General features: G+C 38.7%; 1 protein-coding gene across 3 annotated transcripts in view; it reads right to left on the bottom strand.

Moving 5' to 3' along the window:
* The window catches only part of LOC120528341, a 173,048-nt gene that overhangs the window by 24,556 nt on the left and 134,581 nt on the right, over positions 1-13,911 (bottom strand). The gene's annotated exons all lie outside the window — the stretch shown is intronic.

The raw sequence follows: 13,911 nt of genomic DNA on the forward strand, positions 1-13,911 counted from the left end.
CCTTTTCGCATGTGCAAATGTTCAGTCAAAATTTGATGAATGGTAAATCTGTTCAAATTTAATTGTTCACTCAACATTCTTAATGTTAAACGACGGTCTGATCTCACAAGAGTGTTCACACGTTCGATGTTTTCATTGGTTTTCGAAGTTGAAGTCCTCCCTGAACGGTGTTCATCTTCAATGTGTTTTCTGCCTTCCAAAAATGATTTGTGCCAGCGAAAAACTTGAGCTCGGGATAAAGAATGTTTCCCATAGGCCTGTTTTAACTTTTCAAACGTCACACTTGTCGTTTAATGGCACAACGTTGCTCCAAATTCCGCTGTTCCATTTTGCGTGACGCACAACCAAATACACAACTTCGCTAATAGCAGTCACAAAAATCACGTAGTTAACAAAAGGAGTTGAAACTCGCACTGAGCTATTGGAAGGTACTGATACACGTGCTCTATCAAGGACAACAGCGCAGCGTTTCCAGATCGCTTGCAGTGTTGCTAGTCTCATTACTTTTCTGCCACACCTCGTAAGTATAAACAAAATGTAGTGAAAAGCTCACTAACTACAAAAGTTTTATTACATACTTATTAGCGTTATAAATCAGTTCTGTTTCAGCGAACCACTAAGAGTTCTAAAAAATATGCTTTCATAGTTTCTTTACATTTTATGGCCTTATATTAGCCTTCCAAAACATAAATTTAAATTAGGCATACACTGTACATCTAATCTGTTAAAAAATAAATTCAATTCAGAAATCAGCCTGCTATGAACATAGTATCCCGTTTCTGCACAGTGTAAATATTCTCATGATGAAAATATTTTGATTTGTGATACACAAAACAAATGTTAAAATGAGACACTAGTAGGTCTTGATAGCACAGTATATCACTTTAAAATAAAATTTAAAGCAGAAATTACAAAGAAATGTGAATATTTTGGTTTTTATATAACAGCACACAAGAGGAGGAAGTTGGGCGCATGTGCTGATTACAGGCTGTTGCTGTACCCACCACACGGCACAGCACACAGTCTTACTCCTTTTCCTTTTCATGGGCTCAGTATGGTATTTGTGCCTAAACCTCCTTACAAATATTGCTTTAAAGTTTGTGTAAACCAAGGTAGACAGAGGTGGGATACAAATTAATTTTCAGATGGTTTCAAAAAGTGCACAATGAGTCAGTAAGTGACCAGATAGATAGATAGATCCTTTATTAATCCTAAGGGGAAATTCACATAATCCAGCAGCAGCATACTGATACAAAAAAACAATATTAAAGAGTAATAAAAATGCATGTAAAAACAGACAATAACTTTGAATAATGTTAGCGTTTACCCCCCTGGGTGGAAGTGAAGAGTCGCATAGTTTGGGGGAGGAACGATCTCCTCAGTCTGTCAGTGGAGCAGGACAGTGACAGCAGTCTGTCACTGAAGCTGCTCCTCTGCCTGGAGATGACACTGTTCAGTGGATGCAGTGGATTCTCCATGATTGACAGGAGCCTGTTCAGTGCCCGTCGCTCTGCCACGGATGTCAACCTGTCCAGCTCCGTGCCTACAATAGAGCCTGCATTCCTCACCAGTTTGTCCAGGCGTGAGACGTCCTTATTCTTTACGCTGCCTCCCCAGCACACCACCACGTAGAAGAGGGCACTCGCCACAACTGTTTGGTAGAACATCTGCAGCGTCTTATTGCAGATGTTGATGGATGCCATCCTTCTAAGGAAGTATAGTCGGCTCTGACCTTTCTTACACAGAGCATCAGTATTGGCAGTCCAGTCCAATTTATCATCCAGCTGCACTCCCAGGTATTTATAGGTCTGTACCCTCTGCACACAGTCTCCTCTGATGATCTGATCACGGGGTCCATGAGGGGCCTGGGCCTCCTAAAATCCACCACCAGTTCCTTCGCCTTGTTGGTGTTCAGGTGTAAATGGTTTGAGTCACACCATTTAACAAAGTCCTTGATTAGCTTCCTATACTCCTCGTCCTGCCCACTCCTGATGCAGCCCACAATAGCAGTGTCATCAGTGAACTTTTGCACGTGGCAGGACTCCGAATTGTATTGGAAGTCTGATGTATATAGGCTGAACAGGACCGGAGAAAGTACTGTAAAGTCCCCTGTGTTGCTGACCATAATGTCAGACCTGCAGTTCCCGCGGCGCACATACTGAGGTCTGTCTGTAAGACAGTCCACGATCCACGCCACCAGGTGTGAATCTACTCCCATCTCTTTCAGCTTGTCCCTAAGGAGCAGAGGTTGGATGGTGTTGAAGGCGCTAGAGAAGTCCAAAAACATAATTCTTACAGCACCACTGCCTCTGTCCAAGTGGGAGAGGGATCAGTGTAGCATATAGATGATGGCATCCTCCGCCCCCACCTTCTCCTGGTATGCGAACTGCAGAGGGTCCAGGGCGCGGCGGACCTCTGGCCTCAGGTGGTGAAGCAGCAGCTGCGCCATGGTCTTCATCACATGGGACATCAGGGCACGTGTGCAAAATATATTTTGTGTGGGCGATGCTCCGAAAGGGTTGTGCAAGGTCATATGTATTTTTAGGCTTGCAATTTAAATATGTGATGAAGGCCTGTATTGTGATAAATTAATATAATATGTATGAAACTTTATTCATTTACCACCCAGTTATAGAGAAACATAAATACAAACAAAATACATGTAGCCAATAAGCTATCAGTATAACCGACTTGAGTATTATACTACGACGACAAGTCATGTAGTATAATAACTAACGCAATGTAAGTCAACTAAGTGGCAGTGACACTACCAATAATCACACTGTTAATAACATAACGAAAATACAATATAAACCATGTTCTTAAAGTATTGAAACACAATAAAACACAACAGTTTTATATATGATACTGTTTAAGACTCTGGCTTGATAAAATTAACAAGATGATTATTACAACTTTTCAAGTGTAATTTTACATTCCTTCCACACGTTATACGTTTTGTGCAAATCCACAGTCTTTCCAGCATTTAAATATAATTTTATTTGCATAAGATGATCCAAATGAGTAACGTCAAGCCTGTTTCAGGTTTTCACTTTAAAACTATTCATGAGGCTAAAACCTCATTCACAATCAGCACTGAATGCTTGAAAAGTACAGCAAATATCGATTAACATTGCGAGTGAGCTAAATTGTTCATCATTTAAAGTTACTCCTATGATTTCAGGTAGTGAATTTATGGTACCAGATTTCAGTTTATCTCTGATCTGAAATTTGAAGTCATTGTATTGAGTAATAATCAACTCGTCATTTGTTGTAACAAATCTTTATACTTTACGCACTGTTCTTTTATCTCTTTGACACCAAAACCAAATGCACAGTTTTTCAAACCTGTGGGATCAAAAGCTGACCGAAATTGTAGCTCATCCGCTGGAAATCTTACCTTTAAGTGATCACAGACTGATCGTATGAACTGTGTGATTTGTCTTGTGTCAATGCCTTCATTTTCACTCAAAATTTGCTTGGCTTTATCATTCCAGTAAACATTCTCACCCAGATATTGTGCTTACAATTTACAGATTTTAGAAAAGCAAAATTGATGTGCTTCAATTGGTGATAAATTACTAATTCAGTTAAAACATCATTTGCTGTATAAAGAGCAATCTGATACAGTGGATCTCGTAATGATTTCAGAACATAATTACAAACAGGATCATTGCAATCTTGCACTTATTCTTCACAGTATGCAGCTAAAACATCAAGATTTTTAACAAAAGCACGGACAGCAAAGTGATGCAACAACCAACGAACTTCATGAATTGGTCGAAAAGAAATTATATCCATATCATTTACATTTGCCAATTCTTCTGGTGCACATTTTTTAACTAAAGAACGACTACTGTAAATAAAGTATAAGCAGTACGCAACAGAATCTCAATATTTTTAAACAAACTAACATCCTTCCAAGAATCAGAAAGTGCCAAGTCTTCTTGGTGAGCAACACAGTGCTGTTCAGCAAGATGAGGAACCGTTGCCTTGAGAATAGCGGCCAATCCCTTCCGACGGCCTAACATAACTGATGCCCCATCTGACATTATCATAACCATGCGGTTCATATCGAGTCGATGATCAGTGTAGTATTGTCTTATTGCTGCCTCAAGGGCTGAAGCATCACATTCTGTTAGCTGAATGATCCCACCAAAAACGGTTTTGTAATCACATAAATTTGTTGGATGATATTTAAAGTAGATGATTACCATTTTACGTACTGTTATGTCAGTACTTTCCTCAACGATGCACGTGTGGAATGATGCAGCTCGAAGTTGAAAATATGTTGTTTGCAATCACTTGTTGATTGCTTCAACAAACTCAAAGGCGTACTTCTTACTTTGCCAACTGTCTGGTATAGAAACATATTTTCTCATATGGTCATGAATCATTTGCACTGACAGCATCGAAGCGTTCATCCTTATGGTAAGAAGGACATTATCCATTAAGATTTGAACTTGCTACTCGTTTGATCGTTGGCGCTCGTTATGTTCAATTCGTTCTTCTCGCTTAGTACTTGTTTCAACCAGAAGACGTTTCAGGTCGATTCCATGTGAGCGATTGTATAAAATTTCAACATTTTCTAAGTCAATACGCGACGATAAATGTTGTTTACAGTAGTCAAGCTTCCACGTATCCCAACGCTTTCCAGTGGCATATTCGTTGTCATTGTTAGTCTTATTACTTGAACTAGCAGCTTAGTTACACTTACACTTAAGTCCATTCTCGTCTGAGTATACATATATGCAACCTAATTCAACCGCAACATTCCTTGAATCTGGTGTATCTGTGGTTACTTTTACTTTTAACCATTCAGGCTTAAATGAATCTCGCACTTTCTTATTTTACATTTCTTTACCACTTGTTGTACATGTTTTTCTCTTCCAACATTTTAAAATATTGACACAAAGACTGTTAATTTAATGAACTCGACACGAAAACTGTTAATTTAATGCACTACTGTATGTCTAGAGAAAGCAAACTGAGTGAAGTACAGTAGACAGTGCAACGACTGGTCACTCAACAAAATAAAATATGCTAGCTAATGGAGCTCGCTGGTTAATTACACGTGCCTCCTTTATCTCACTTCACAGGGTGACGTCATGATGATCAGTGCGCAGGATTACAAAATGACTGCACGGCAGGTTTACAACTACTGCGCGCTGCGCGACCGCGCAGCTTAGAGGGAACACTGGTTGCAATCCACCTACTGGGAGAAGGCAGGTAATGTTTTGTCCTTCGTTACATGGTTAAAATCTCCAGCGATTAGCACAAGCGCCTCAGGGTGCTGCGTTTGTAATTTAGCAACTGCAGAATGGATGATGTCACTCGCTATCTCCACGTTCGTTCGAGAGGGGATGTAAACAATAACAACAATCTCATGTCCAAACTCTCTGGACAAGTAATAGGGATGCAAACTTACAGCCAACAGTTCGATGTCCCTGCAGCAAGTGGAGATTTTAACGTTTACATGTCCAGAGTTGCACCATCTTGTGTTGACATAGAGAGTGACACCCCCTTCTTTCTGCTTCCCGCAGGTACTTGCGTCTCTGTCTGCTCTAACTGTGCTAAACCCGGGTAGCTCCACGTTAGCATCTGGGATGTTAGTTGTTAACCACGTTTCACTAAAACACAGCAAACTGCATTCTCTGTAGATCCTGACATTTTTCACCAGTGCAGCCAGTTCGTCAATCTTATTTGGTAGTGAGTTCACATTTCCCAGAATCACAGAAGGCACCGAAGGTTTGTAGTGCCACTTTCTTGCTAGATGCTTGGCTTTTATCTTAGCACCAGCTCTGCTGCCCCGATACCGCCTTCTTACCTCGTCAGGTAAATAGGGAACCACACTGGTGTGCACATTTGACTACTTGAATAGACGAGTCTTGGTGTGTAAAAATCCATCTCCAAGTAGTAAAAAGTGTCCAGGGAACGAGTCCACATAAAAGAAAGTGGTAGGAGTTAATAGTGAAATAAAGAAAAATAGTGAAAAAGATAGAAAGATAAGTCATACACAGAGCTGCTGGAAAGGCTGCCACTCTTGTTGGCGCCTGAGTCTGTGTAGGTTTTCTACTTGCCAAAAAGGCAATTCTGAGTAGAAATCTTATAATCATGAAAGAAATTTAAAAAAATTCCCACTTTTTTCAATTTTTTATGTTTGATACATTATGATTATAATTCTGCCAAAAATATTAATGTGTCTGGATGACTGTATCCTTGAAAACATTTGAGCTAATGAGGCTAGCTTAAATCCATTTTACACATCCCGATTCTTATTCTAATTAGGTTTTGCTGATTAGGTTCTGAGCATTTCTAGGTACTCCCTTCCAATAGCTTCCGTATAAACTGAATGCAAATTTAACAAGGTTTTATATTTTTAAAATATTTTTAATAAAAGACTAGGGGGCTTTGCCCCCTTATCACTTCGTTTGCCAATCCCTGTGTTTGGTTAATCAGATATACAATTTTAATTTTTTATTTCTTTTGAATTGTTTTAATTTTCCGTGATCATAAATATACACCTGACCGAATTGTGTATTCTTTGAAATTCAACTTGCCGTTGCTTTAACTGGACCACAGATTCTCATAGCGTATGTTCTATTATTGTGTAAATCCACGTTTTGTGCATAAGAATGATGCAAATGCGAAAACACTCTACCCTTTGCCTTTTATTTCTGACCTCGATTTGTCCTGCTCTTTTTTCAATTCCACCTGGTTCTGATAATTAATCACCTTTTGTCAGTAATGCAATCTTTTTTATCTTGTCTTTGATACTGTAGTGACTGACATGATAAAGTGTCACAAAAGTTTTACTTGAAAAATCGCTGACTTCGTAACTCCAAACACAACTTTCAAGCACCCTTTCCAACCCCTCATCCCTCGCGTCTTGCCCCTCCTTACCGCATCAACCAATACCCCAATATCACTCTTCCGTGCTGTACTCCGCTCTTTGTCAATCGGAGCGAACAGTCACTTAAAACCAAAAAGGCCGCAACCTGGCTGGGACGGTGCAATACTTTCTAATTTTGCTGGTTTCATAATCTCTTATCTGCCTTTTTTTTCTCTCCATCGCCTATGGGTGTCTATTCTCCGTATTGTCCTTATACGCTTTATATGTGTTGAGAGCACAGTATGTGTGTGCACTATGTGCTTTTACACAACTGACTGTTATTTGATGCATGTGCTCTTGTATGATATCATTTGTGAGTAGGGTGTGTCTTGCAAGAATCTCATGTTCACGTCCCCATGAGACGGCCCTGGGACAGTCTCTTGGCACCAAGTCTCATGTTTACGGTCCCTGCGAGACGCTCCGTGGCAAGTCTCTTTTGTGTCGCCCGTCTTTTAAATGTCTTTCAAGAACTTCTGAGAAAATCATGTAGCGTCTCCTAGCTTTTGCATTCCAGGATTTCTTTTTATAATAGAGAGACATGAAACAGATACATATTGACTATATAAGTCAGTCTGTTACATAAGATATGGAAAAGTATCACGATTATTTAAAAAATACTAATTTGCCTCTGTCCATCATTAAAAAATGATAGGCTTCATTTAAAATATGCCTAAGTGTCAGGTATGATGTTATATGCATCTTTTCCTCCCCTTTTGTTTATTTTTTGTTACATACTATGTTGCTTAGTGAAGGTGACAGATCATTTCCTGGAGGATGTTCCTTTAAACAGAAATGCACATTGTAAAATTATTAGCCAACTATAACTTAAAGAGAATAAAAACTCATTGTTTTTTTTTAAATGTTGTAACATCTTAGTGTGTGAGTCAAGTTCAGTAAGTTTGCATCTTGTATAAAACCCCTTTGTATTATAAGAGAAATGAGGTATTCCAACAAGGAATATCAAACTACAGACTAAGGGCCCATTCACACCTAAGCATTTTTCTAGCATCTAACGCTTGACCAAAATGCTCCTAAACTGCATGAAAAGTCACTTCACATTGTTTTCAATTTCACTATCCACAGTGTATTATCGTAGTATTTCTTCCCTCTACTTACCCTTTAACTGTTTTCTCAAGGGTAAGTGTTCTTGTCAAGTTCATTATTAGGTTGGTCTACTGTTGCACTTTAAGATGAACACACACATGCATAGCTATACGCATACACACAGACCCTAACCACAACAGTGCCCCATGAATGACACACACACGCTGATTAACCCTTAGCACTTTAAACCACACAAGTGCTTTAGGAATAACACAGCCTGTCACTCAGCACTTCAAGAGACTTACTTATTATCGGTACAAACAACATACAATGTTTTTAATGATATCTCAGACCTAAATATTCATTTTGGTCTAAAAGAATACATTTAAACATATAAAGACTCAGCCCTCTTGACTATAGGATATTTAACAGCCAAGAATACCTTCTTTACTTACTGTTCCTACTATTGAGTGGAGCTGTCACTCGCAGCCAAAATAAACCTCGCAGCACAGAGGTAATGGCAAATCTCTGCTGCACTAGGTGCTCAAAGAAATCTAACTTATTACTTCAGTCACTCTAGACATTAAGACAAAGCATAGAAAGTTAAAAGCAGCATGGTATTTATTACAAGAATAATAATAATACCACTGGAACAAAGAATAATAGAAAATAGGTACTGATAGGAAAGTCTGAATATATATAGTCTTTAGAAAAAGCTTACGAAAAAGTTACAGATGACAAGGATGAATGTCCCAGGGCGGCGTTTCATTTAGTAATCGATGTTCATGATGCTTTTCTGACGACCAGTGACGTCTTTGTTCGTTCCTCTTCTTCTTTACTTTCTTCTGACATTGCTTTCAAAATGAGGCATATTTATTATGAAATGTCATGCCGTGGTTTCACAACACATGCACCTGATTGGCTGGCTGTCAAAATAATTGATGAATTTTGCTCAAACTCTTTAATCTATCTTTTCCCAGATAATAAAGTTTTTTGATGTTGCCTAAAACATTGCCATATCCATCTTTCCCAGGCTGTAAACCAAATTGTTGTCCCAGATGTCCATCCATAAAGTAATTAATAGCCTAAGGTATTGGCTCAGCATCCTCTCCCAGGCTGTAAAACCATTTTAGCACTATGCTATGAACAACTGTTATAAAAGTGAGGTGTAAGGGAAGAGGATATGCCTTGATTTGTCCTAAATGTAGTCCATCTGTTGTCTTGTCTTGAACAAAATATAATGGAAAATTAAACCAAAATGTACAGATTTTATACACCATAACACACAGCTAAGTGTGTTAGCAGCAAGTGAAAACACCGATCGGTGAAAACAGCGATCTTTATCCCATCTTCTGATCAACTGGAGGTCACGACCCCGGAGACCACGCCCCTAGAAACGTGAGACGTGGTAACCAAAATGGCCTCCACCACAGGAAAAGGATATGAGATTCTAAAATTCAGACCTGATCATGAGACTTTTAAAGCTAAGGAGCTTTTTGTGTATTTGGTTTACTACCCATTTGGGTTTTCTATTTTACAGATCATTTATGAAGCATGTTAGGGCTGATGGACACATATACACTCTTTTAATTTCCAGGAACAGGCTACTGGAGTCAAACTAGTTAAGAAGTTGGTTGCGTTTGTGGTCTGCTTTTAAAAGATTCCAATATTGTTCTTTCAAAGTCAAGTATAAAGTGTATTTAAAATTACTTTTTTGAGTATTGTTTGTGCAACTGTGAACACGAAATGTAACAATGCATAAAAGATTACAAAAATATATATATATATATTTTTTTTTTACAGATCTTCTATATTTAGTTTAAGGTATAACACTGAAGAATGGCTTTTTCTTGAAAAATTAAGTATAACTAGAAATGCAACCAGCTAATTGAATAACTACCTAATGTTTAACCCTATGTTTTGCTCTGAGGGCAATGAAAATCCTGGGTAAACCTGCAAATCCCATTTCTAATTGGCAGTACAAAGCAATATACCTGCAGAACCTAAGATGCAAAGTTAAACAACTTAGAAGAATAATGGTAGTAACTTTATCAAGTAAGAGATTTTAGCAGTATTTAAAAGAAATCAAGAGAAAAAGTATGCCTAGATTGTATTAAGCTTATAAAACAGTTCATTCCTCTTAGAAAAAAAAATAGGACCCTTATATTACTATGTGTATGAATCCTGTACCTGAATCCACCAGAAGAAATTTTGAATAACTTATTTTTATTTTATTATTTACAGTTGCTATTGTCATCATTATGATTATGTTCTTTCAGGTTCACCTGAAGAAGATCCTCACTAGAAGTAATTTTCTAACTTGCTTAATTCAGACTAGGGTCGCTGGGGACTGTATCCTACACCAGGTAGCACAGGGCACTGTGACGATGTGGGTTCTGGCTCCACGCTCCCATTGCTATTTGGGAACCCTTGAACCCAACACCGTCGATAATGAAACCGAGTGAGCTAGTCAATGGTGGCAATAATTGAGCATCTGAGCAAGGGGATGGTTAAAAGTGAAACAGTGCTTTTATTAAAAGAATCAAAACAGTGTTCCATAAATAGTGCAGTAGTTTCAAGTTCAATAAATAATCCAATAAAAGAACGTAGGGGTAAAACCAATAAATAGAAAAAACACAATCCTTAAAAACCAGAGGTTAAAATCTTCTTTAGGAAACAGTTCTTAAAACAACAAGTCTGGTGCTTTTCTGGTATCGTCTCACCTGCTTATCCCGTTTGGGCTTAGCAGCAGGCAAGACGTTCTCTGCAGCTGCCCTCTTCTACACACACATGAGACTGGAGACCTCCCGATCCCTGGCTTCGGTCTGGCACTCATCACAGTCCCCGAGACTTAGTTTCCACCAATGGCCAGGACGCACACATTGGGGACTCCACCACCAAGTCCCCCGACTTCCGCTGCCTTTCCACGGCCTTCTGCGGCTCGTCGCCTTCTACTGGTCACTCCTGCTACCTGATCGCTCAGCGGCAGCAACATCCACTCAAACACCCAGCTTCCTCACAGCTGCCCTCGAGCGCTCGATCGCGCGCTCACCACACGCATGCACCGCCTGCTTCCTCGCTCCCTGTAACCTCTGTCCTCTTTTCATCTCTTTTTTGATCTCGATCTTTTTTTTTCCATCTTTCCAACCCTCACAACCGACTCGCGCTTCTTTTTAAATGACGAGGGGCCATCACAGCTATAGCATTAGCCACGGGAGCAATCACGGATGTGGGCAGTTCCTCACCTGTGCACTACGTGAGAAACGCCCACATCGCCGACTGCCCCCCGGCTCGCTACAACAATGCCCCCCTCACGAAGCCGCCTCGGGTGCGGTGATTATTTATTTAAAATGAATGGCCTTGGCTCAACGAGCTGTGGACCCATAACACCACAGGCACAAGGCAGGAACAGACCGTGGACAGGGTGGTAATCCTTCACAGAGACATGGGCTTTAATTTTCAGTCATATAATCTGACATGGTGCAATGATGAGATCAGCGACTGTGTTTGGAAAATCTGGTATATTCAATACCCTAAAGATGTGTAATGTGACATTGGCTTTAGGAACAGCTTGAGCCTATGCTAAAATTATTGTAAAAGAAGTTCAGGAGACAATAGGACTTTCAGATAAAAAGGTATGGTCAGAGTTAAAGATAGGTAGTGTCCACAACCAAAAAAACTAACAAGATCAGAAAACTTTATTTTTTAGGGTCAAAGATAGAATCAAAGGCAAAAGGCCTGAAAAAAGTTATCAACCAAACTAGCCAAAGATAAATAAATAAATAAATAAATACTTAATACCATGTGTAGCAAAGGGTAGGTTAGAAAATTCCACTACTAAAGACTGCATTCAGTAATGCCAACTCTCCATGTAATGATGTCTTGTGTTGTGATGATGCCAATCATGTGGTAGCAATGAAATAAATAAAGTAGCAATCTTTGGAAAAAAAAGTAAAATTGTGGTGTGAATGGTAATATGGATCATGTGTGACAAAATTAAATAAACAAAATGGCAAATATGAAATAAAAAAGTAAATGAAAAAGCACAACAATATACTGTATAAATGGGTCATTAAATTGTGAAAAAATACATAATTAAATTAAAGTCAGTCTTCAGTCATGTGATGAATACTCAAACATTAAAAATAAAATATTCAGACTTCTATGTGAAGATATGGGCAGCCAACATACAGTACATCTTTGCTGTTACATACTGAGATTAGATGGCAAACACATGGCAAAGTTCTTATCAGACTGTTTGAATTACGAGAACAGCTCACCATATTCTTACACAATGATATATTTCCATTAGCAAACTATGTCCACCATCTTTAGAAATGTTTCATAGTTGAGCCATATTGCTTATCCCACAGATATATAATCAAAAAATAAAAGATGTTTCTCTTTCGCTTCAAGGAAAAAAATTTAATATTTTCAACATTAAGGTAAATTACAATCTTTATTCCAAAAGTTGCAATACTGGATCGTGGCTATTGAAAATAACAATATGGATCATTTTCCAACTTTAAATAGCTTTCTTTTAGAATTAAACTATGAAATTTGCAAAGAAATTTGAAGGAAATTATTTTTCAGCTAAAAACAACAAATGTGGCATTAAATTAATATTTTCCTTCTCTGAACGATGTTAATAAGGTTTTCAGTCAGTCAGTCAGTCACAGGGGTTTGCTGGAGCCAATCCCAGCCAGCACATGGCGCAAGGCAGGAACAAATCCCGGGCAGGGCGCCAACCCACCACAGATAAGGATTTCAAACCTTTCAAAATTAAAGAAAAAACAGCTGAACTATCTACTTCAGAATTTGAAAATCGCAATAACCTGACATCAGACAGAATTAATATTAGAATTAAAATCTTGGATATATTTAGATGTTGTTCAACTCATTGATTAATGCTGTTCTTTTATATAGTTTTTTTTTTGTGGATGTCTTCATTTTTAAGTTGCTTTTACAGTTGTGGCCAGGTGTGGTAATGACAGTTCAGGATAGCAGCCAGATATTTTGGTGTTCTATCTAGGTCATTCTATTTTTGTTATTTGTCCAAAGATGCAAAAACAAAAAAAAAGAGCTGAAATTAGCACTTGTCAGCCTGAGTCTCTCTTGTGGGAATTTCAAAAAAAGGATTCAAGGTAGGGTTTGTCTGTTTTAATAGAGCTCTGTGTCGTGCATTGCTCTGGCTTAAAGTTACGCCTCCTTCAGGGATGCCCGGGAATTTTTCAAAGCAGGACCAGAAGGTGCGGGGCTAAATGCCTTCATCAGGTGACTTCTTGGCACAGTGGAAAAAGAAGATGACAGTGTTAGCGGCAGCACCCCTCTTGCCTCTGTAGAATATTGCATACCTTGACTGAGCCTGCAAGGAGGTCCTCTGACATGCATGATTGACACAGTGTATGTGTATGTTGATTCGGGGTGTAACTAATTGTAAACTGAATAGTTTAATACAGTTTTGTACTGACTTTTAATTGAGTATATTTTCTAAGCCAAAGTACAATGTTAATCATGTAAAGGGACTGGACCGGTTCTGAAACGTGTAGGAAGGAGAAACTTCAGCTGTAGCAGGAGTGATCATACTGGCCTTTAACTGAACAACAGAAAGGCCTGAGTTTTCAACCGGACGTATGATCAGAATAGCCCATGTAGGAACAGATCCTCAAGATTTACGTGACATATACTTCTGCCAGTAGTCCTCCCTCTCCAGATATTAGCACATGGTACTGACATACACTTTATTTATTTTATTTGTTTTTCTTTGCACAGTTGACTTTGATGTGTGTGTGTCCTGTCTGCTTAATGAAAATATTTAAGGTATGACTTTCTGGGGTTTAGGGTATTAAGCTGATTCGTGAAGGCATAATTATTTCAAGAAAGTGTTAATTTTTCACAAAAATAAATGATGAATCTAGTACCTAAGTTTAAATATTCTTGCATTGTGGTTCTGATATTGGTCTATATGTCTACGT

This window comes from Polypterus senegalus, chromosome 1 (assembly GCF_016835505.1).
Source record: "Polypterus senegalus isolate Bchr_013 chromosome 1, ASM1683550v1, whole genome shotgun sequence".
In the NCBI taxonomy this organism is placed as follows: domain Eukaryota; kingdom Metazoa; phylum Chordata; class Cladistia; order Polypteriformes; family Polypteridae; genus Polypterus; species Polypterus senegalus.